The sequence below is a fragment of the Rhyacophila brunnea genome, unplaced genomic scaffold, assembly GCF_057557595.1.
Source record: "Rhyacophila brunnea isolate RB1 unplaced genomic scaffold, BYU_Rbru_1.0 scaffold_6, whole genome shotgun sequence".
Classification (NCBI taxonomy): domain Eukaryota; kingdom Metazoa; phylum Arthropoda; class Insecta; order Trichoptera; family Rhyacophilidae; genus Rhyacophila; species Rhyacophila brunnea.
Window position 1 is genome coordinate 23,664,797 of NW_028233276.1, and position 23,284 is coordinate 23,688,080.

Consider the following 23,284-nt stretch of genomic DNA (forward strand, 5'->3'; position numbering starts at 1 on the left):
AGTCCGGAGTATAATTATGTACTTATATTGCAAATTAATGAGCTAACTTTTAATACTGGCAGAAACGTTATTAACCTCTATGAAAAAATACAATAGTAGGTACTAGGTAGAGAATCATGTGGCGATCAGGGCCCGAAATGGCCGGAGCGCACCGAGCGCCGTTCCTGTTCGTGAAATCGGTAAAATTATCGCGTCATCTCATGGAAAAAATAATTTGACCGTCTGAGATAGATAGGCTATATAATAGAAAATCTAACACACTTATTTTTATGAAATACACATAAAATTTTGATAACTATTTAAATATCTTCAGAAAACTGTCGAGCGCTCCGGTTCGTAAACTTTTCCATTTCGAGCGCTAGTGGCGATACTCATACATGACTGAAATTCTCCATCAAACAATTCATTTGTGTATTTAATTTAATCTGGGAGTATAATAAAATTTATTTTAAGGAATATTTATATAAGGAATTTATCAATTATCATATTATTATAGTGGGGCGCTGATCAACAAAGTTTGGGATAATTATATGAAAAGCTATTATTGCATCGTGATCTATCAAAATTATTAGATATTAAATTAAGTAAGTATTATTATTTATTCATTTGCTTATTTTATAAAACTTGATGAAAGAAGTAAGTACCTACCTATTCATAACTGATAATTGTATATTCGAATTCAATTAAAGCTTATTATGCAAATTTCAAATTATATATTTAAATTTAAGAAGTTCACAATATTAGACATAACATGAAAAAATCATTAGTAACAAATCATAAGTAAAAAAAATGAATCGGTCTCAAAAATTATTTCTAATTTTGCGTAATAATACGACTTTGTATGAATAATGTTGTTTATTCTGGTACATTCGCACGAGGATTCAGTGTGTAAGATCAGCACAGTGTAAAAAACGTCATTTTTCATCAAGATGGTTCTGCGAATCGTGATAAATCTACACGTGCCGCTGTGAATATTATCGCAACTCGAGTTTGCTGAGTAAACACTAATCAGCCGTTAATTCCATGGATAAACATTTCGGAATTATTCGGAAATGGTTTGGTGGGCTTGGTACTAATTTGTAAATAATCAGTGTCATATGATAATGCAAATTTTTCGCGGGTCCAATTTTATTGTAACAAAATGAAATGAGAATTTAATGATTTACCCGTTATTGGAATACAGGCAGCATCCGGTATTAAATTTGTGTTTTGCCGCTGTATTTATTTTTGATGAAAGGTTATTATCGCGTCAAATAACTGTTGCTTTCTGTTATATTATATTTGATTTCAAGTAAGTACTTACTAAGTATTCTAAATTAGAGTTATCAACCACGGTCAGAATTATCAATCCGGATATTTCGGGATAAGTACCTACTAAGTGTCAAAATTTCTAAATGAAAATGTCTACATTATACAAGATTCACGTTTAGTCAGTGGTATTTTTATAATCATGATTAGGAAAACCAATCCCGAGCCAAAGTTTTGATCCCGGGATTTCGGGATTACAATTTGATGATCCCGGGACTGGTACTGGGATTGAAATTTTTTTCGATAGTTAATATAAAATACTAGCTGAAGTACCCGGCTTCGCACAGGGTCGCTTCCTGGTTATATTTATCTTAGATATTTAAAAAATAATAAGAGGTAATCATTTTTTTAATGTTAAAATATCTGTGTAATACAATATGGCAATATGAAAATAATTCTAATAGGAGTAAAGGTCAAACAAAAGAACACTAAATTAAAATCGAATCCAAAATATGAAAACGTTATATGTTATTAATATGTAGTAAAAAAAAATCAAAATTGAATGGAACAAAGAAACAATAAACTTTGTATTTTATATAATACTAATTTAGAAACCTTCGCAGGTGTGCGCACAACAACTGACAAAAGTTTCGTCGCAATCGGATGGATGGAATAGGAACGCATACGAATAGAAGAAGAAGAATATGGTTGTACTAATTCAGAAACCTTCGCGGGCGTGCGCACAACAACTGGTCAAAATTTCATCGCAATCAGATGAATGGCTTAAGAACGCATACGAATAGAAGAAGATAGAATAGAAGAAAAAGAAAATAGTTGTATCAATTCAGAAACCTTTGCGGGCGTGAGCAAAACACTTGATCAAAATTTCATTGCAATCGGATGAATGGTATATGAACGCATACGAATAGAAGAAGAAGAAGAAGAAGAAGAAGAAGAAGATGGTTGTACTAATTCAAAACCTTTGCGGGTGTTACCACAACAACTGACGAAGGTTTCATCGCAATTGGATGAATGGTATAGGGACCATACGAATAAAAGAAAATATAATGAAGAAGTAGAAGATGGTTTTTCTAATTTAGAAACCTTTGCAGGTGTGCGTACAATAATTGACGAAAGTTTCGTCGCAATCGGATGAATGGTATAGGAACTATACGAATAAAAAAAAATAGAATGAAGAAGAAGAAGAATATGATGATTTTTCTAATTCAGAAACCTTCGCGGGTGTACATACAACCAGTTACCAAAATTTCATCGCAATCGGATGAATGGTATAGGAACGCATACGGGACAGACAGACAGACAGTCAGACAGACAGACAAACAGACAGACAGGCATTCATTTTTATATATAAGGTATAGCCACTCTTCGCGCAAGTGCAAGCAATAAGTTCACAAAGTTTTATCGCAATCGGATGAACGGTATGGCAGCGCATAAAATACGAACAAACAAACAAACAAATATTGATTTTTATATATTAGATATATTTATATGTAAACAACATTGATAAAATGGGTTAAAAATGTTTAGTATAATTTATACCATTTAAGACCTCATTTATTGTCAATTATTGTGAATTATAAAATATAATAAAAAGTTTATCATTTTTAGATTTTTAAAATTTGGTGTAAAATTTGTTACAGTCGTCCGCAGCAAATCTGTCAAATACTCGTTTGTTAGCTGTGAATGATATTTTGATTTTACAAACTTCATAGAGGAGTATAACGATTCACAACCATGTTGTACCGAAAATAGAAAATAATCGGCAAACAGCTTTCTTTAAATCAGGATATTTGAATTCTGGCACAAGTTTCCAAAATTCTATACGCGCATCTTATCACTTACAATGTTTAAAAGGGAAAACTCGCGAAAATACAAGTATAATGGGGAAAGAAAATACCTATATTTTTTATCAAGATATATTGGGAGCCGCACTTAACCCAACGAAGAGCCGCATTTGCCCACGTCTGGTCTATTCTATACAGTATACACAAAGCGGCTATCGACGGATAATAATGATAAATATTATCAGTATCATTATCAAATGTATGTATTGAGGCGGCTAATTTATTGTTACAATAAGTTGACCGTCTAAACTGTCAAAACTGTCTATCTCGCTCTAAAAGTTAACACACCCAAGAGGGGTGCTGTTAAAACATAACACTTTTTGACAAATTACCGCATTATTAGATACATATGATAAACTACCGTCGATAGCCGCTTTGTGTATAGAATAGCTTTGCTGATTCTGTAAACTCAATGAAGAAACCATTGTATAACCATAACCCTATATTAATATTTTTTATTCTTCCGTTAGACTTACGGCAAAGAGCCATCAGCTACTCTTCGTCAATGTACCTATACAATATTTGAGAGTTGACCTTAGTACCTCAAATAATTACACCTACATAATATAACTAATACATTATTTATATTTAGTACCTATCAGTTGAGAATATCTCACTGAAGCAGACAAAACCAGCCTCGATTATTAATATATTATACGAAATAAGCGCTACATAATGTATGATATTTTAATGAATGATTAATAAACAATAATTTAAAATATGCGCAAAATTGGGTGTTCCACCCTTTTAATATTTTTCTCCACCATACAGTGCTGTATCTGGCTAGATATTACATAGTAGGTACCTATATGTAATTATTAAAATTGACAATAACTTTTTATATCGTTGTAACTAGTGATGAAATTATATTGTAAAACAACCGGTTTTGCGCGCCATTTTTCCAAGATGGCGGCGTCTTTCCAATGTGCGTCAAGGTCGAAAGCTTGGATTTTTTTATTAAGACCCCAAATCTTTTCCCGTCCTTTTGTAAGACATTTGGTACCTCATTATATTATGCATCGCTATTGGAAAAAAACTCTATATTGGAGTTTACGTTTAATATTTGAATTTGTGACAAATTACCACTATAATACAATGTTAAAATGTCACATTTATGTGGTGGGACGCGAGATAGGTGGGTATGTACGTTAAATATTCAAAAAATGTCGACCTCAATTTAAAATTGTAATTCGTCTTCTCTAAGCAAATATTGTATGGTTAAACAATGCGACACGTGACGATTTGCAAGCGGTTTTGTCGAAACGCCGTGATGCGAATATTAAAACAAAGGGATCATGGCAAGGCCCACTGCATAGTCAGGCCGTGACACGAAACTGTAAACTTCGACGGTAGTGCCAGTCATTGCTGCTACTTCGAATGTTTGTAGAAAATGATAATTGTTGCATATTGAAGTACTTAAATGGTAATCATTTTAACAAAATATATTTGTATCAAATCGAAAATATTTATTTATTTCAAACAGATTAGTGCATTGCATTCAAAGATACACAATAACTAACAGTACCTACCATCGTAATTTGCAACTCAGTGCCACAGTCTGAATATTGTCGGCTTTGGGTTATGCGGGGAATACGTGCTGTATTCAACAATATCCATGCTTATTTTTAATGATACGAGGGTAGTCCCAGAAGTACCCGACCTAACAAAGAAAACACAAAAAAAATTGGGAACAAATAATTTTATTTCTCGCCGTAGTTTCCTTTTAGGTCGATACACTTTCCCAGCGATGTTCAATAGCTTCGATACCCTGTTTATAGTGAGAATCGTCGAGCTCCTCAAAATAGCCATCAACCGCAGACTCCACCTCTTCATTGTTGGCAAATCTTTTACCACCGAGCCATTTTTTTCAAGTTTAAATGAAGTTTGACGAATTGTCCTGATGAAACGAAACTTTCTTTTTCGCCAAATGCGGTTGTTTTTTCTTGATTTCATCACTCAAACGCTGCAATAAGTTTGCATAATACACGCCGTTGATTGATTTTCCTTTTTGAAGATAATCAATGAAAATTACCCCACGCACATCCCAAAAAACTGACGCCACGACCTTGCCTGCAGATGGAACTGTCTTCGCCTTCTTTGGAGCTGATTCTCCCCTTTCAGTCGATTGTTTTGACTGTTCTTTCGTCTCAGGTGACCAATGTTTCATCCATGGTCATGAATAAACGCAAAACTCTGCTTTATTGCTGTGAAACTTCGCCAAACACTCGATTGAAACATCCTCACGATGCTATTTTTGTTCCATTTTCCATCGCGGCACCCACCTTGCGCACAGCTTTCTCATGTCCAAATTTTCAGTCAATGTGTGATGTACAGCACTTTTTGAAATGCCCACCATGTCTGCTAGCTCGCGCAATTTCAGTCGACGTTCAACCAATACCATTTTGTGGATTTTCGTCACCATTTCTGGCGTGGTCACCTCATTTGGTCGACCACTACGATGTTCGTCTTGGCAGCTCATCCGAGCTCGTTTAAACTCAGCCACCCAATAGGTTACTGTTGTAAACAAAGGAGCAGACACCCCCAGAGTAGAATCTAGCGCCGCTTTGATATTGGTTGGACTGAAGCCTTTCAAATGAAAGTATTGTATCACATAACTATGACCAATTTTTTCCACGTTTACAAATTCACTGAGAGCGTTCACTGTTGATGGCTGACAAACAGTTACTGAACAACTTAGCGTCGTCAAACTTCAAACTAAGGCTTTATAAGGTTGGTACTTTCTATCATGGTCATTATTTTCAAACAACAATAAATTGCTATCTATACGTCAGGTCGGGTACTTCTGGGACTACTGGCAATGTCAACAAACCCAATTTGGGCTAATAAGGAATCCAACCTTTGTACCTATAAAATTCAAACAGGCATTGTTTCACGTGTTACGATTTTGTTACAATAACCTAATATTGATTTTGTATAATTCCAATTCCTATTTAATTATTGGAAACAAGAACATTTATATTTAAAAAAATGTACTTACTGAAGGAAAATTTAAACCCACATCCTCTACTCCAGCTAAGTAGGTATATTAAACATCTAATGTTGTGCTGAATTATTATGTTCAATCTTGTTTATTGAAATAATGGTTTCATTAAAATTAATTAATGTTTTGAAACAATATCAATTATTATCCCAGCCTAGAACAACACTGGCAATCTCCACAAATTCATGCCATTATTGATATCAATTCCACAAATATGTATTATAAATTAATATAATATTATACAATGTACCTACCTAACTTTTCTTTTCTTATAATGTCGGTATACCTATGGATCTGTCATCACTATGTCAATGCCCCCCCCCCCATGGAGGGGGCTGACAGGGCTCTAGCCTGGGGGCCCAGGGTCAGGGGGGGCCGGCGTGGCAGATCAATCAGATAAGTGAGATAAACACACATTACATTTTGGCTCGAAGAGTAAAAAAGTCTATTTTTTACTTCAAATTTACTTCGAAAGTATTAACGTGGGATGCAATTTTTTGTTACTGGTGTGTCAATACTGGACAAATAATTATTCCTAACCCGACAACTAACCATAATCAAGTGGATGTATTTTAAAATACAAAAAAAAACGTTAAACATTCAATGACTACCATTAATTTTACCTTGAACACCATTTTGTAGAACGCTACTTGAGAGTATCACACTGTCTTTAGCCTTAGCGGTAGGTAGGGGGGCTGCCAAAGATCTTGGCCTGGGGGCCTGCTTCAGGATGTGGGAGCCATGATTACGCCTTTCAAATTAATAATATATTTTATATTTTTACTTGAAAATTTTAGTGGTGCCACTTCCTACAATGTGAAATTATCAGCATTGAACCATGAGCGCAATGGTGCGATGGATGATTCATCGGAATGATTTTCGAAGTCGAGCCGAGCCGTCAAGGTAAAATATTTCGAGTCGCCAGTGTTTGCAAGCGCGAAATGCCAAATAACTCCTGTAGAAAAAACGGCACGTGTAGATGATTGCACTGAGGCCATTTGTATTGACAGTCACGATTTCATTATTTACAAACCGTGAGACTTTGCTATGTCGTATCAAATACAATTTATTAGTGTGTTAAATTAAAATAATCTATTATTATTTTAATAATTTAATATTGTATAGGTATGCCGTCTGGGTTTGGAATAGCTATGGGAATCGAATCACTCAGTATCGATTTGGAACCTTCGTTCAATTAGAGATACTGATCACTGATCAGTTTTGACTTGTTAGTTAATTTGAGTCATCAGGTATTTGAGTCAGTTGGAAGCATGGACGTAGGTAATACGCAATACTATTTAAACACGAGTTTGTTTTTTAAATCTTCATCCTTCATAACATCTCAATATTCTCGAAGAAACAATCATGTCACCAAGTCATGAAACTATGTTGCATTCACGTAAAAACTGGTGACTATTTCACATGCAGACTCTGACTCTGACTATGGAAACGTAGCTTTTTAGCAACGACGCCTTGAGTCAATCATGACGCATTCACGTAGAAGATGGTGACATGGTGCATGAATGCTTAACGGGCAGGCTCTGACTCTTGTAGTTTTAATCAGTCGTACATGAACGTCGCACAGCAAATCTGGAACCAAACTTATGACGTTGCCTCTGCAAGATAAAGAGGCCATCCATGGACTGAAACCGTATGCGGTTTAGATCCGTGTGCCATACTTCATTTATGATTTTTGTTCATGAAAATATATTTTCACTAAATTTGTAAGTGTAAGTGTATGGTATAAACGAATACGATCAGATGCTTATAATATACTTCGTGAAAATATATTTCCATGAACAGAAAAGATAAGCTTAGTATGGCACACAGTTCGAAACCGCATACGGTTTCAGTCCATGGATGGCCTAAAAATATGCAACCAAATTCCCCATATATTATTTTATGGTCACTGTTCGCCTCATGAGAGGTGAACCAATTTGTATACTATTAGTAAATTTAATGTCGAAAATAAAGTGAGCAATCAAACGCAAATGTATTCACCTCTAAAATATAAAACAAAACAACACCTACACAACCTTTCATTTCCATACATTTAAACGAAAGAAAAGAACGTCTTTGGAAGCTTAGAATTTGTCTAGTAGTAAAAGGATTTTGAAAATTTAAACAGGCCTTCAAAAGTTATTGACAAATGCATTTTGATCAAATTAAAAAGAAGGTAGGCAACACGAAAATATTCTACTGTTCTTAGAATCGGACATGTTAAAAATATATTTACTTATAGAAACTAAAAAAATATCTATTTATTAATATGTTCTCATTCTTTCTGGCTCTACAATCCTATATGGGTCTCCAGCAGAAAGCATCTGACTCCATTCGAGTCTGTCTAAAGTTGCCTACCTCCAGTTTTGGATGCCCAAGATATGTAAGCCTACATCTTGTGCGAAGTCGACCAGGTTTGCTTTCCGAGTTCCCAAATGTCAGTTTCTTTGTAATGCATGACTTATCAACCCTGTATATATGTCATTAAATATTTAAATTCTTTTATATAAGTAGGTACTTACTCAAAAAGCAATCGTTTCATTATTGTAAAAATATGATATTATATTAGTATAGTGCATCCCTATACTTTCGTGGCTTTTCGTTTTGTATCCCTAACTCAAAGAGGCGGAAGATTTTATAAATAGCCACCCGGGAATTGTACCGAAAAATTTGGGTCGGAACGCATTTTTCAAAGGCTGACCGGTTTATTGTGTCGACGTCCTTGAGACGACCTTCAGTCCACACGTGTCACTTCGGTCACGTGTTAGAACTTAAGGGTGTGACACACGTGTTATGTACCCTATCTATGTGGTGAGCGCGCAGCACGTATATCCTACAGTGCTATATTATGATATTATATTATACTATGTTATGTTATGACTACAGGGTCATCAAAAAATACGGTAAGTATATTATGATAAAATCATATAATATTACAACATTTAAATAACAATGATTCATAATAATTATCCAATAAATTGAAGAATACTGAATATTATGATTCTGTCACACGGTTATATTAGGTAGGTTATAATGTTTGAGACTTTCACGGTTGTCTGGTATCGTACTTAATTTGGATTGTCACCACTAGTTCTTCCTCCTTTCCTCGACATTACAGACTCGTTGCCCATTCTTACCATTCGACCATTCTTAAGCCCTTGATGAATACTTTGATGCCCATGGTTAAAGGTCATTTTGAAATTATTCTTTTCCCAAAAAGTACGTGCATTATATCTCCCAGTAGGTACCTATTAATATTAACTATATTCCATAGTTTTGGGATCTGTTAGTATTCGGATAATACATATTTTTGACTTGACCGCTCAAAGTCCATTCTTACCGCATCAGTTGAAGTACAATTTTATGGTGAAGACGGTTCACAAGAAAATTTTGGACTTCTCTACTTGAGAGTGTAATGCCGGGTCCACACTGGCAACCTCGTAAGATTTTACGATAATTATGATAATTATCGTAAAATTTAATGAGGTTGCCAGTGTGGACACGGCATTAGGGTACTGTAGGTGACTTTTCCCGATTTCTTTCCCTAAAGCCTTGTTCAGATTACGCAAGGATTTTAGTCGAATGGCGAAGTAACTAAACGTGTATGAACAGACAAAGTAAAATCATTTAGTCCTAGTAGTTTAGCGACCCCCACCGGCCACTAAATACCAAATAACCCGCAAGACAAGGCTGAAACACATTTTCTTTTGGTTAGAATTATCGCAAAAATTACGTTTCGTTGGAGCGAATACACAACTTGAAAATTTGTGTTAGAATATTTGTAATTAAATTTTAAACCATGAGTGGCTTTCAAATCTAAAATAGATCCGAATGCTTCTCGCCTATTGATTAATTTTTCTTTTTTCTCGCTAATTTCTTCCTTCATTTTGTCTAACCCTAACCCTTTTCAATGTCGTCGCCATTACAAAAACATGCATTTATTTATTTTTACTTTATGTTGAAGGTAGGTACTCTTCTCTGATCATATTGACCGCCACTTTCGCTGGGAGGATTTTAGCATGGGGGCCGGGGCTCAGGTAGGGCCCAGCGTGGCGGGTCGACCAGATAAGTGAGATAAAGACACATAACAAATTTGTTCTAATAGTAAAAAAGTCGCCAGCGGCGCTATTTTACTTCAGGAGGATAAAATGGAGGACTTCAATAATAAGGATTTCAAGTTATACCTACATATTTATATTTTTATAGAAATCGATGTTTTTTAAAAAAAATTTAAAATTTATTAAATCTATGAATTAGTCAAAAAACTCTTAGGTGCAACACATAGAAAACTTAATAAACTAAATTTTAATAATATCTCAATATATGACCATAAAAATATGTAAGTAATAATAAGATGGGGTCCATTGATAAATTCACGTTTTATAACATTTTTTTTTAATTGTAAGTTTATCTTTTAATGTTTTTTTATGTTTTAAGATACATATTTATTAATAATACAGTTGACATTGTAAATTATCAAAAAAATGTCTGAAATTGCAAGCTTCGTATTTTTCCGCTAGGTGCCTCGGGTAGGTAAAATTAAAACTGAATTGAAAAGCTACTTTGATTCTTCTGGCATGATGGCATTCTCAGACATTTAGTTTGATAAAAAAAAAATTGGGTACTGTTCGGTTATACCGGAGCCAGCGGAAAACGCATTTTGAAAATAGTCGATAAACTGGATTATTTGTTAGTTTGGGTTAGTTTAGGTTCGGTTAGGTTGGGTTAGGTTAGGTTAGGTTAGGTTAGGTTAGGTTTGGTTAGGTTAACCTAACAAATAATCCAGTTTATCGGCTATTTTCAAAATGCGTTTTCCGCTGGCTCCGGTATAACCGAACAGTACCAAAAATTGTATACCTATAAAACAATATCCGTTAGAAGGACGTTTGAAACAATGAACGATAAAGATGCATTGTATACCACATGTTTATAAGATTAATAAGAACAATGGTGCGATAAAGCAAATCTTTACCAAACGCATCTACAGACATTCATTAGGTATGCTACTTATTAATGGCTTGATAAGAATACAAAGATAGGCTAAAAGGTGCGGGGCTATAACAATCTGAATATATAAACATAACCATGACTTACCTTATCCTTCTATATATTATTAAATAGTGGTATCTAGGTTGCAATAGTTTCAACATATTATATTATAGAAAAAGTTCATATTTACAATGTATCTTGTAATGGAATAGAAACACTGTCGTACATTTTCTCTACACACAGTGGCATTATATTTCTAATAGACTGATAGAGCCTCCATAAAAAAATATGTGTTTTTCTTATCACTATTTTTTTATCTTTTGTCTTAGGGCTTGCGCAGACAGAGAGCGGTCGGAGTTCTGCGTTCAACCGACCGTTGACCGCTAACGTTCAGGGACAGCAGACAGGTGGCGGTCAACAATAAGCGTTCCATTTGTTTACAAACGTTGTAGTGACACAGGCGCTGCATAATGCGAGACCGCTATATTCCGACTGAGAGTGGAAGTGAGAAAGCACCGCTGTTGCGTACTCACTCCCCCGTGTGGTTTCGCTCTATGTTGTGTGACTGCTCAAATTCCTATGACGGGACTGGACGGGAGGTACGGCGTTCTTTGTAATTCCGGGAATAGAACTCTAGAACGCTAGCGTTCCAATTGACCGGCGCGGTCAGACCGCCGGCTGTGTACCCATACAGTATGAAGTCCATACAGTACAAAGAACGCAGAACTCCGAACGCGGAACGCAGACCGCCTGACCGCTCTCTGTCTGCGCAAGCCCTTAAGCATTAACCAACACAATAAAGAGAATATTAATATTATAAAAAAATAAAGTCCATACTAATTTTATAGCTGATATTTTATACTTAAAGAATATCTTTAGTTGAATAAAACTTTACTTTGATTAAAACATAAACCTTCTTCTGTTTTATTTTTTTTTTAATATGAAACCAACTCAATTTAAAAAAAAATAGGTAGGTATTTTATTATTATTTTTACAGACAGACTTTTCGACTAAACATGTACCTACCGGTTTAATATATAATATTATAGCACTACTGCTACTTAGGCCTTGTCCAGATGGCGGGATTTGACTCGTGCGTAAAAATTCGCGTGCATTCCAGGTACATGTGACCTCACATGTAATCGCCGCGTGTCACTTCTTGCGCGCGGTCGAGGTACAGGTGACCTCACTGAGGCGTCCACATACACTATCGTATACCGTATCGCGGCGTAAAACGCGTCATCTGGACAAGCTCTTACCAACAGTTTAATTCTTGCAATTTTTCCTGTAAATAAACTATAGGTTCATGAAAAACGTAGACTAAACAAGAATGTTTTAAATATTATTCTAAAAAATATATCATCATCGTCAGCCGGGGTCGATCTACTGCTGGGTGAAGACCTTCTCTATCTCCCTCCGCTCTTATCGGTCCCAAGTTCTTCGCTCCCACGTACATCCACCGCGAACTTTAAGGTGATCCACTGCATGACTTGTGACCTCTATCACATTGCGTACTCTTATCTACTTCCTCATCCCTTGGTTTATTTTGTAGTCTTTCCGCGTTATGCCCAACATACACCTTTTCATGGCACGTTGCGCTATTCGTAACGTGGACGTTTGGATTTTTCTTACATTAAGAGTCCAATGTTTCACGTGCATACGTGAACACTAGTGGCACATATTGGTTGAATAGAGACAATTATTATTGAAAATTCATTTTAATTTTTTTACATTTCTATTCAGGTGCCTAAGTAAATATATACATAACTAATTATATTGTAAAAATTTACTTGCCGCACGTTCTAGTTTTCTAAGGTCAACAAACACTAAAATAAAATAAAGGTAGGTGTGTATTCTGACACTCATAATGACTTGTTTTTTTCCGCCAAACGTGATTCTAATCATTTCTTTTTAAACAACGAACATAAAACAGCGATTTTCTTTTATTTCACGAAAATAGTACCTAGTGTAAAATGTGCAAAATAGCATTCAAAAATGTCCGCGATTCTTTTGTTTAGATATTTTTTTTATTCAAATGGTGCTTGATTTTTTTCCGGGGAAATTGTTATGGTTGCCACGCGTCGTGTCACCAAAGTGGAATGGAGTCGTGCAAAGTGAAAAGAAATCGCTCCCGTGGGACACAGAGAGAGAGAGCGCGCGCTGTCTCAGCGGTTTGCAACCACTGTCAGTCGAAAAACCAATTTTTCACTACTTTTTTTATGATTTTTCTTGTACTCCTTGGCAGCTGTGAGGGATCGGTCAATTTAAACTATTTTACCACGTTTTTATTAGCTCGTATTCTTGTTTGTCCAGTACAATTTTTTTCTTGTTTGTCCAAAAAAATCTTGCAATCGATTTTTAGCTAACTTCCCGACTAGCTAGACATTTGAAACTGTTAGAATATATCAGTGCGTTCTTTTAATACTTTTAGCCATCTTTAAGCAGAATTGAATTCATTTTCAGTTAATTCTGTTTTGTATGGAAATTATTTCGGAAAAAAATCGTAAAAAGTAAAACACTATTATTGGTTGCTAAGGGGTCCTAGCAACTAAATTATTAATATATACGTGCGTTACTATGGAAATCAATATGAAATGTCAAAATGACATTTCAATATTCTATATTTATTCAGTATTTCTATCAAGTATAAAAAAAGTATTTATTAATACATACCTAGAATTGTCAAGTTTATATGATTCAACAGAAAATTTAAAAACGTGGTATATAAAAAGTTCTTTTCATCTTGTAACTATTTACTTTTAAATTGTCTGCTCATTCGCCTACTTATCATTAATTATATTATGTATTTTATATAAACAAAAAACTTTAAATTTACACACATCCACTGATAATTAGAGCGTTTCCACGAACCATACTCTCAAACTGCAGGTTTTAGGTACGCGGAGGTCTGTGATGTTTGACATGTTTGGAGGTAGGTATCCTTATGAAAATGTGGCCTGTGCGACAAGTCGCCATTACAATACCTACAACAATAGTTATAGTCAGGTTTTTTATGCTTCAACTATTTTTTAAACGAAAATGTCGATAATTTCTATTGAAATGACGGCATCGTCTAAAAACTGCCACTGCCCTTAAAAGTTGTAATATTTATTTTGTGTTCGTTCCTTCATCCGTCGCCCTTTATAATATGCCGCGCTTATGGAACGCATGGCCTGTTCATCCCCACGAAACAATACTATATGAATTCGAATTACATGATTAATGTAGAGTGCAGCGGTCCTCCAACAGTTAGCAGAGGACGATTTGAAGTTCCTAGCGTGGGATTACTATTTACCACGCCTCAACGCACACTCCACATATTATAATAATATGTATATCGCTTATTCATCCGCCTAAAACCTTACCGCAATTCGTTGCTTCTGCAGCAGAACCCTCGCAACTCATGTGCAGATAGATGTAATGAACACTTTGCCTGCATCTTCTATTGTGTTAGCCGGCACGCACATCACAACTCGCCTCGTGTGCCTTACCGCCATAAATCAAATTTTCCGAGAACAGGCGGCCAGTGTCGCATGACACAATCTCGCACATCTATCTAGCGACAGTCGCGCGTAGCCTTCGAAACGTATTTATATTTCAATGCGGCGATCGGCGAGCCGGTATAGGAATGACCAATTCGTATGCGTTTCTTTGTGACTTCGACCCTCCGACTCGGAGCCCGACAAGGATGCAATATGTCGAATGCAACAGCCAGATGTTTTTTTCAGACGAAACAGTTGCATTCGGCCGATCTGCGAAGCTCCATTTGGCAACACGTGTTATGTTGTTTCGTTAAATAACGATGACGTCACATCGACGTATTCGACACGTTTTTAGGCGAGACGAGTTCCAATGTGCGAGCCGACTTATGTGTGTGCGGATAATGGACACAGCACAGTATTAAATTTGTATAAAAAAATATGTGGGAAAATATTCACCATTTTATAAGCGTAGAAATGAACTCGTCAAATTATTATACCACGAAAAAAAGTACCTAATTACAAAGAACTAATTATTTACATGTAGGTATGTAGATTGTACAATAATCTCACTCGATGTTTGTGTTTTAGAGTGTGGAAAATTGTGTGACATTATCTTTGCCTTGTGTGCAAATACGGCTGAAAGGTGAATCTAATCACTTTATAAGAAGTATTAATATAATATTTTATCTAATTTTAATTTTATGTTCGAAGCCGTTGACGATCACTGTTGTTGACCGTCAACCCACCCCTGGCGTTCAAAACTCATGATGCCGATTTACGTATGGAAAAGAAAATTACGTAGTTAAAGCGATTATTTTTTTAAAACTTTTAAGTAAATTAAGTAAACTTTTGATTTACAATACCTACTTAAAAGTTTAAAAAATAACTTCAAGGCGAACAACTAATTTAGAAAGTTTTTTCATTAAACCAAATTCGATAAAGTAAAATACTTCCAATCAAAAAATCAGGTTTATTAGCAGTAAAATTTTGTCAAAATATCTATAACTTTAGGAGTAAGAAGGAGATAAAAGAGCGGAACATACAGCCTCTCCTCACACTGAGAGTGAAGAGGTGACGTAGGACCTGGCTCAGCCACGAGCTGCGGATACCTCAAGGAATTTTCAACCTGGTTTGCCTGTATCAAATTCTGGGAAGATGTATAAAGACTGGCGAGAGACAGGGTTTCTTGATGGCGATGTGTGGTATCTATCTGCAGTCCTCGTTAAAGAGTTTATCAATGATAATTGTAGAGTGGATGTTATAATTATTATTAGTTAATTCTTTTATGAGGACACTGCTGAACAATAATGAACAAAGTAAAAATAAATCATTTGGGAAAACTCTACAAAGGATATTATTACGTTTAAGAGAAATATGATAAAATGATTATTTAGATTTGATTTTCTGACTTTCAAATCAAATCGATTACATCAGAACTAGAAGGCAGTAATGTTTATCGTGAGAGGCGGGGGGGGGGGTATGGTAATGTCAGGTTGAACACTTTTTTGCAAACTAATTAATTGGGGCACAGTATAAATTACATATTGAATATTTAGTTTCTACAACGCGTCTGAGTACCTACTTTCATACTATTATTTCTTTCCTTGTACAACGCGTGTAAAGGAGAAATCGCGTGTTGATCCCGCAGCTGGATGCCAGATACTAAATTTGAAATCATTGTTCAAATGGGGAGAGTGAACTGTACATCCATCATGCATCGTAAGCCCTTAATGTGTGACGAATCGGTTATACGACTGAACGCGGACTAGATTTGTCTAGATAGTTGCCTGTCATACAAAGGGGGTGTCAGTATTAGGTATTAAATTGAGAAAATTTGATTTAATAAAGAATCGATTTAAAACACACATCTCTAATCTAAACACGAATTATTGATAATATTTTCAGTACTACAATACCGTTTAAATTAATATTATTGGGACAATTAATAACATGTTCTCGGGAAAGTTTATTATAAATTATTAAAAAGAAATGTTTTTCTACTAAAAAAATGTTTTTAAGTGAGACCCACTGGCGTCTGAAAGCAAAGAAGTCCTTGCAAAGAGGGATTTAAGGCTCAATGTCTAATAAATTTGATATCAAAAGAAATTCATCAATACGATTTAAAGTTTAAAACAATTTATAAGATACCCAACCCAACTAATTATTACTTTAAATTTTTTTTTTTGGTCTAAATTCCGTCTCATTTTCAAAGTAAAGTTAGTCTCTCGCTCCAATTATTGTTCGCATTTTCCTGCAGAATGATTAATTCGACACGTGACGGTGTTTATCGGATTACAAGAATACAAAATGGAAAACAGTTCGAATGAATAATTCATAAGCGGGTCTTGTATCCTGCCATCGTGGCGAGAGAGAATTATTCTAAAAATATAATTCAATTCTGACTTTTTATTATGATTCGATTAAAAGTTAAATTATGTTTCAACACTTTTGCGGAGCTTAATTTTGAGTTTAACTTTTAGGTGAATTATTTATACGTCGGTACCCCTACAAACAATCCACATATTATAAAATGACGGCTCTCTGACGAATAATAAATATACTGCGTTACATTTGAAGGGTTTTAGAATGATTGGTCTTATACCTACCCTGTGTTAATATTATCAGATATAAGTTCACGTTAGTGTGAATGTTAATCTTTATCAAAAGGATGACATACCTGAATAGGTTTTGGCTTCCTTTAATGACGAGTGTTGTTTATAACGATTATATTTATTGAAAAAATGCATAATATGTTGGCTGCATAGTTTTTTTTAGATGCCTTTATGGATACCTCGCATTTACTATAGAGGTTTCTTTAAAGACTTTGACACCCAAACTATTCTACTTGATGCTAAGTCAAAGGAAATTTGTGCCGGTTGAGAAAAATGCCTTATTGAAAACCATTCGTCTGCCCGCATCAAGTATTGCTAATTTAAATTCGGCCAGGACCTATGAAACCACCTTGCAAAATCCATAGAAAATTCTTTGAAGCGCAAGCCGGTGGTGATTCTGATGAATATTACGTCATAAGTATTGGGAACGATTGTTTACAACATTGTATCTACTAGTAACTAAATTAATATAATGTATAGAATATAAGATAATACAAAAGGAACTCAAAAATTTACTAGAGACCGACAAGTTTAACGTGAGGCTCCGCGTCAACGCGGCAGCTATGCAGCGGAGCCTCTGGTTAAACTTATCGGACTCTAGTAGCGCAACGTCGCGTTGAATGGTGCGTGTTGGACATAACGCGAAAGACCACTGCTGGACAAATGATGCCATACAGTGGTACGAATGGTACCCAAGTGGCACTAAACTCAAAGTTAGGTGGATGTATGTGGCAGCAAAGAACTAAGGGTTATCTTCTTCAGTCTGCCGGATACCTCAGTTCACCGTGCTCCTTTCTCCTACGGGCTTTGGCAAAACGGGAAGAGTATTGGGAGATAAAGGAGGCCTTCATCCCGCAGAAGATTGACCCCGGCTGATTGTGATGATAATGAACTAACTGAACAATGTTGAGCAGCCGATACAGTAATATGGTGTACGATATACTTACTAAACATAATATTAACATTTTCATATTATGTTGAGAACGAGAATAATAAGAAGAAACCGTTAAATTTCAAGCAATATAGAACCTTTCGAATCAGCATAGTAGGCACCTAACTAAAATTTACCATATACTTAATAATTCTAATATTATAGTAATTTTTATGAATTAATATTTCTGAGTATGCTCTCTGTTTACAGCATCCATGAGCCGTGCGCCACTGGTACATACATACATGATTTACGACAGAATCGATACAATAATACAATACCAATCTCTATTTCGTGCAACTGCAACAGAAATAATTAATTAACTGGCCATTGACAATCAATAGACCAATCGACAATTATTATTAATTGTACACACACTGGTCGGTATGCGTACAAAGTCGTTCAATCAATACAAGCATAATATAGCAATATTATTTTGATTCATTAAGCCATTTAGCGTAAGTCGGTAATCCAAATAAGCTCATTATTTAATAGTATCAATTTGTGATTGATTTCACTTGACGCCATATGGATTTATTAAAATTAAATTGATAAATTTAATATTATTTCAGTGCACTTATATTCTTGTTACCAATTTTACCACTTCAATTAATTTAATTATGTTACCATCAGTTATGTAGGGATTGCAAAACCGGTATTCAATTATTATCGATACCAAAATACCGGTTTCAATTTATTTTTATATAATTGCACGACAATACAAAATAATAATGTAATGTTTATTATCACATTTGGAGGATGCCAGACGATATGGCATCAAAGATTTTGTCAATGAAGGTACCCCGGTGGAAGTGGCCTGGAGGGATACCAAGAATAAGGTGTGAGTAGGTCCAGACGGGGAAGCCTAAAATCGGAAGGAGACTTGTGAAGGAAATGAGTAGTCAACGCTTGTGGATGAGACCAAACTTTGATGTAGAATGTAGAATAATAATAATTATTGTTTACTGTACATATGTATAAATACTACAGATTGGAATGTCGCATTTAGTTTTATAATAATCTGAGTTTACAGACAATTGACCATTATCACCACTATCACTAGTAGATCGATTTCTAGATAATATAAAGTAAATAAAAAATGGTAAAGAAATATTGTAATTAAAATAGTTAAAGTTAGTTTTTCGTCTGCGATCATTAATTTCACACTAACAGAAAATACGTTTGCTAACTCGATTTTCTTTATATTAAATAAATAATTAGGAGAATCTTTATGATATTGTTTCAATTCAATACTCCTACAGGAAAAGTAACACCAAAGCGTTTTTATTTACTTTTTGTCACTCCGTATTTTGAAATTCAATCTGACGATGGCACGTGTACCAAAAGTAGATACGCTAAGCTGTAAGTATATATTACAAGAAGTTATTTCGCTTTGGTGGAATTTTCAAGATACAAGAATTTTACACTTAGTTGACTCGAACCTTTCAGTAAATACAAGTAAATTCATTCAATTTAACAATGTTAGCGAGTGAAAGTCAACAGTTTTATTTATTTATTGATATCTTACTTTTATCCAAAAGTTTTTCTTAACATCAAACCTAATAATTTTAATAGATTTGTTTATCTCCTTCGGATTTACGTCACAAGCTTAATCTGAGGATACGTGTAATATTTTTTAAACATATACAATTTTATGTACATAATCTTGTGGGCCTTTATTTTAACACAAGCTTTGACAATAGGTTCTGGTGCGCAAAAATTTTAGACCAAAGGCCACTTTATCAATAAAAAATAGGTATCGAAAGAACCACTCAGGGGTGTTAGATTTTTAAACTGTCTTGTTGAAAATCTAAAAAAAAACATTTTACGCTGGAGCTTGTTTTAACGGTGCTTTTAACGTCAAATTGATTTATTTTGACTAAAGGTTTTTAATAAATATTATTGAAAATATCACAGATGTGTCGTAGATTCGTAGTAGATTCAAATAATTTGTCACGAAGCCTGGTCAATTTGTCGCAGTGGTTTCAAAATCCAGACCTCAGAGACTAAACGTAGCAAGCATAATAATATGTCGCTTATTGGAATGGAAACGTCTCGCGTACAATAAACACAATATTATAGAAAACTGTAAAACAATACACATGTAGGTACAATATTCTTGTTTTTATGAACGGTGCCAACTATCGCTATGATTTTGGTCGAATTTGTAGCAGTTAATTATCCCAAAGCGGTGAAAATTACATTTCTTAAAAAGCTTAGAGTGCAACAAAAAAAAAGCTGAGGGACACAAGAGGTCCCCCGGTACCCCATACGATCACTTATGTAACGAGTATTCACCAATATCAATAATATTCAGATTTTTTATTTACTAAAATTTTTAATTATGACACGTGTACCACCCATCGACGTCCCGTGGGGGTAGGCAGATTGAGCGTCGCTTGAGGGCGGCAAATCGAGGAGAATCATTCGGTATATATAGAAATAGGTACCCAAACTTAGTAATAACAGAAATGTTTTTCCATTAAAAAATTCAGCTCACTGCTTGGAAATAAAATGTATTAATTGACATAGAAGGTTTAACAGGATTGTAATTTTTTGTGGGGTTCGCGATGTCTAGTTTACTTCCGTTGTCCTCGGACGTCACGTCCTTGATGACCTGCAATGACATGTGCAGATTTGCGAATTATATTTGAATTATAAATAGGTACATACTTACCTAATTAATTTATCCAAATATTTTTGCCGGTCACTCGTGAGTTTTGAAAGTTGTCAGGCGTATTTTTAAATGTATCTGAAACCGTGCACTCGCAATACTGTCTGTTGAAGTATAGATGGCATTTAAATTAGATTTATTGTTATTATATTTTGCTAGTAATGTTTGTACACAACACATTACTTAGATATTGGAGTAATGAAAGGATGATAAAAAATACTGTATAAAAATGGAGCGGCATTTTGGCGCTGCCTAGGGGCGGCATTTTGTCTAGGGACGTCACTGGTACCACCCTTCAAAAAGTGTTGGTTACCTCTCGTTTGAAGTTGGCGTGGTGATATAATACCAAAGAGAATCTAACTTAACATATTATATTAGGTAGATACCTATATATAATTTATAAATAAAGTGTATCCATGAAAGTTATAAATAATTCGAATATTTTTTATTGTGTAAATATTTTATTTATGAAAAGACGTACTAATCTTGCACCCCTGGATCGTAAGCGTCGTGGCGGCATTTTCCCTCTCTGCACCCTCCCGACCTACCCACTCCCTTTCGCAGCCGCACCCTTGAAGAATTATTGCTCACACGTGTTAAGGCTTTCGCGCAGGAAGCTAAATCCTCAGAGACGGCCACGCAAGGATGTTAATTCTCCATCCTCAAACGTTAAACCGATTTGTAAGCCCGAGCTGTGGGACCACTGGTTGTAATTCGAGATATATTTTATAATATATTATGGAATAATTACAGACAACAAAGGCAAATGACCGCTAGTTGTAGCGTGTGATGTCAAATTTGATACCATCATCAGCATTACAGTCCAATGTGAGTATTGGTCGCTCCTAGGTAACGTTTCCACTCCTATCTATCTATCTTCATCCAGTACCCTCTATCAGTCTACAGCATTAACCTCAGAAATACTGTTCTTTATACATAGTCTAATCATCACCATCTAAAACAGTAAAATCTGATACATTATAATATTTTTATTGTTTTACCCACTTGTCATCAAACATTGTACCATTTGGGATTTGTATATTGAATCTTAATTTATTTTGGTTTGGTAACAAACTAAGATCCACCAAATGATGACGCATAACTAGTATATAGCGATATATGCATATAGTGTGAAGATGGTTTTGTAGCCCGAAACATCCACAACGCCATGCATTGTTCCAAAACAATTATAATGTAGTTCTATCATATAGACCAGAGGTTCCCAAAGTTGACTGGGCTCCGACCCATCTAACAAAAACTTCCAATCTTGGGACCCACCTCTTAGCTGTCTTAGAGAAAAGAGGGCATACATATTGGTAATGCTCAGATTCCCTAGTGGCGAGTCGTGGAACTACTTAATGCTGTCTTATTTGTTCTAATCGAAATTAAAAAAATATTTTTTATAAGTGTTACCAATATGAATGAAAGACTGTTGAAATAAGAAACACAACTTAAATAAAAAAAATATTACAAAGTACAAAATACAAAGTTATTTCAATGGGAAGGATGTATTTGTTTCTTATTTTTCTTCATTACAGTTTTAGCATCAACTTCAACTTTAGTTACTATTAATCGCAGTGAGTTTGATATATCCAATTTATTTCGGTATTTAATTTTAATGTTAACCATAGCCGAAAATCCGACCTCACATAGATATGAGGTAGTAAAGAGGAGGAGGACTTTCATAGCTTCATCGAACAGGCAAGGATAATAATTATCAGCAACTGAGAGCCAGAATTTCGTTAACTGTTTACGATTGAAACTATTTTTCAGTGACGTATCTTCTGATAAATCAATGAGTTCTTTACTTGCTTTTGTTGACAAGTCGTCTTGAAATGTATGGTATGAGGCTTTCCTGATCTGGCGATCCTTAAGCTAATGAGATACGAGGCATATACAGCATTTTCATTAATATTAACGAAATGGGAAACAATATTAATTTTGTTGAAGATTTCATATTCAACAATTTATGTTGAAAAAAGTCTACCGGTTTGTTCTTATCGTTGGAATGCTTTGTTTCTATATGACGCGTCAACTTTCTTGGGCGCATACATTCGTTCGCTAATATTATATCGTAGCAAATCACGCATTGAGGACGCGGATCTATCGTATCATGATTCCAAGTGAATCCTAGTTTTAGATATTATGCAGGGTCATATTTTCTCACAACTTTCCGTCGCTTGGTTTCATGCGAACTCGTTGAGGGAGTTCGGAAGTCAGACTCCTTGCCACTTTTGTCACATAAAAGATCTTCTATATTTTCATCACTTTGTTCACAATTCAACCACTTTTCAAATTATTATTATTTTATCACAATATTTTCCGTAACTTAAGTTTATTTCAATTTTTAGGAATTATAAATAGCTGAATGAAATATCAAATTTATCACTTCCTGTTTTTTTAAATTCATGTATACAGTGGCGAGGGCCCACTCAATATTCGCTCGCGACCCATAGTTTGGCAAACCATGAATAGACATCAA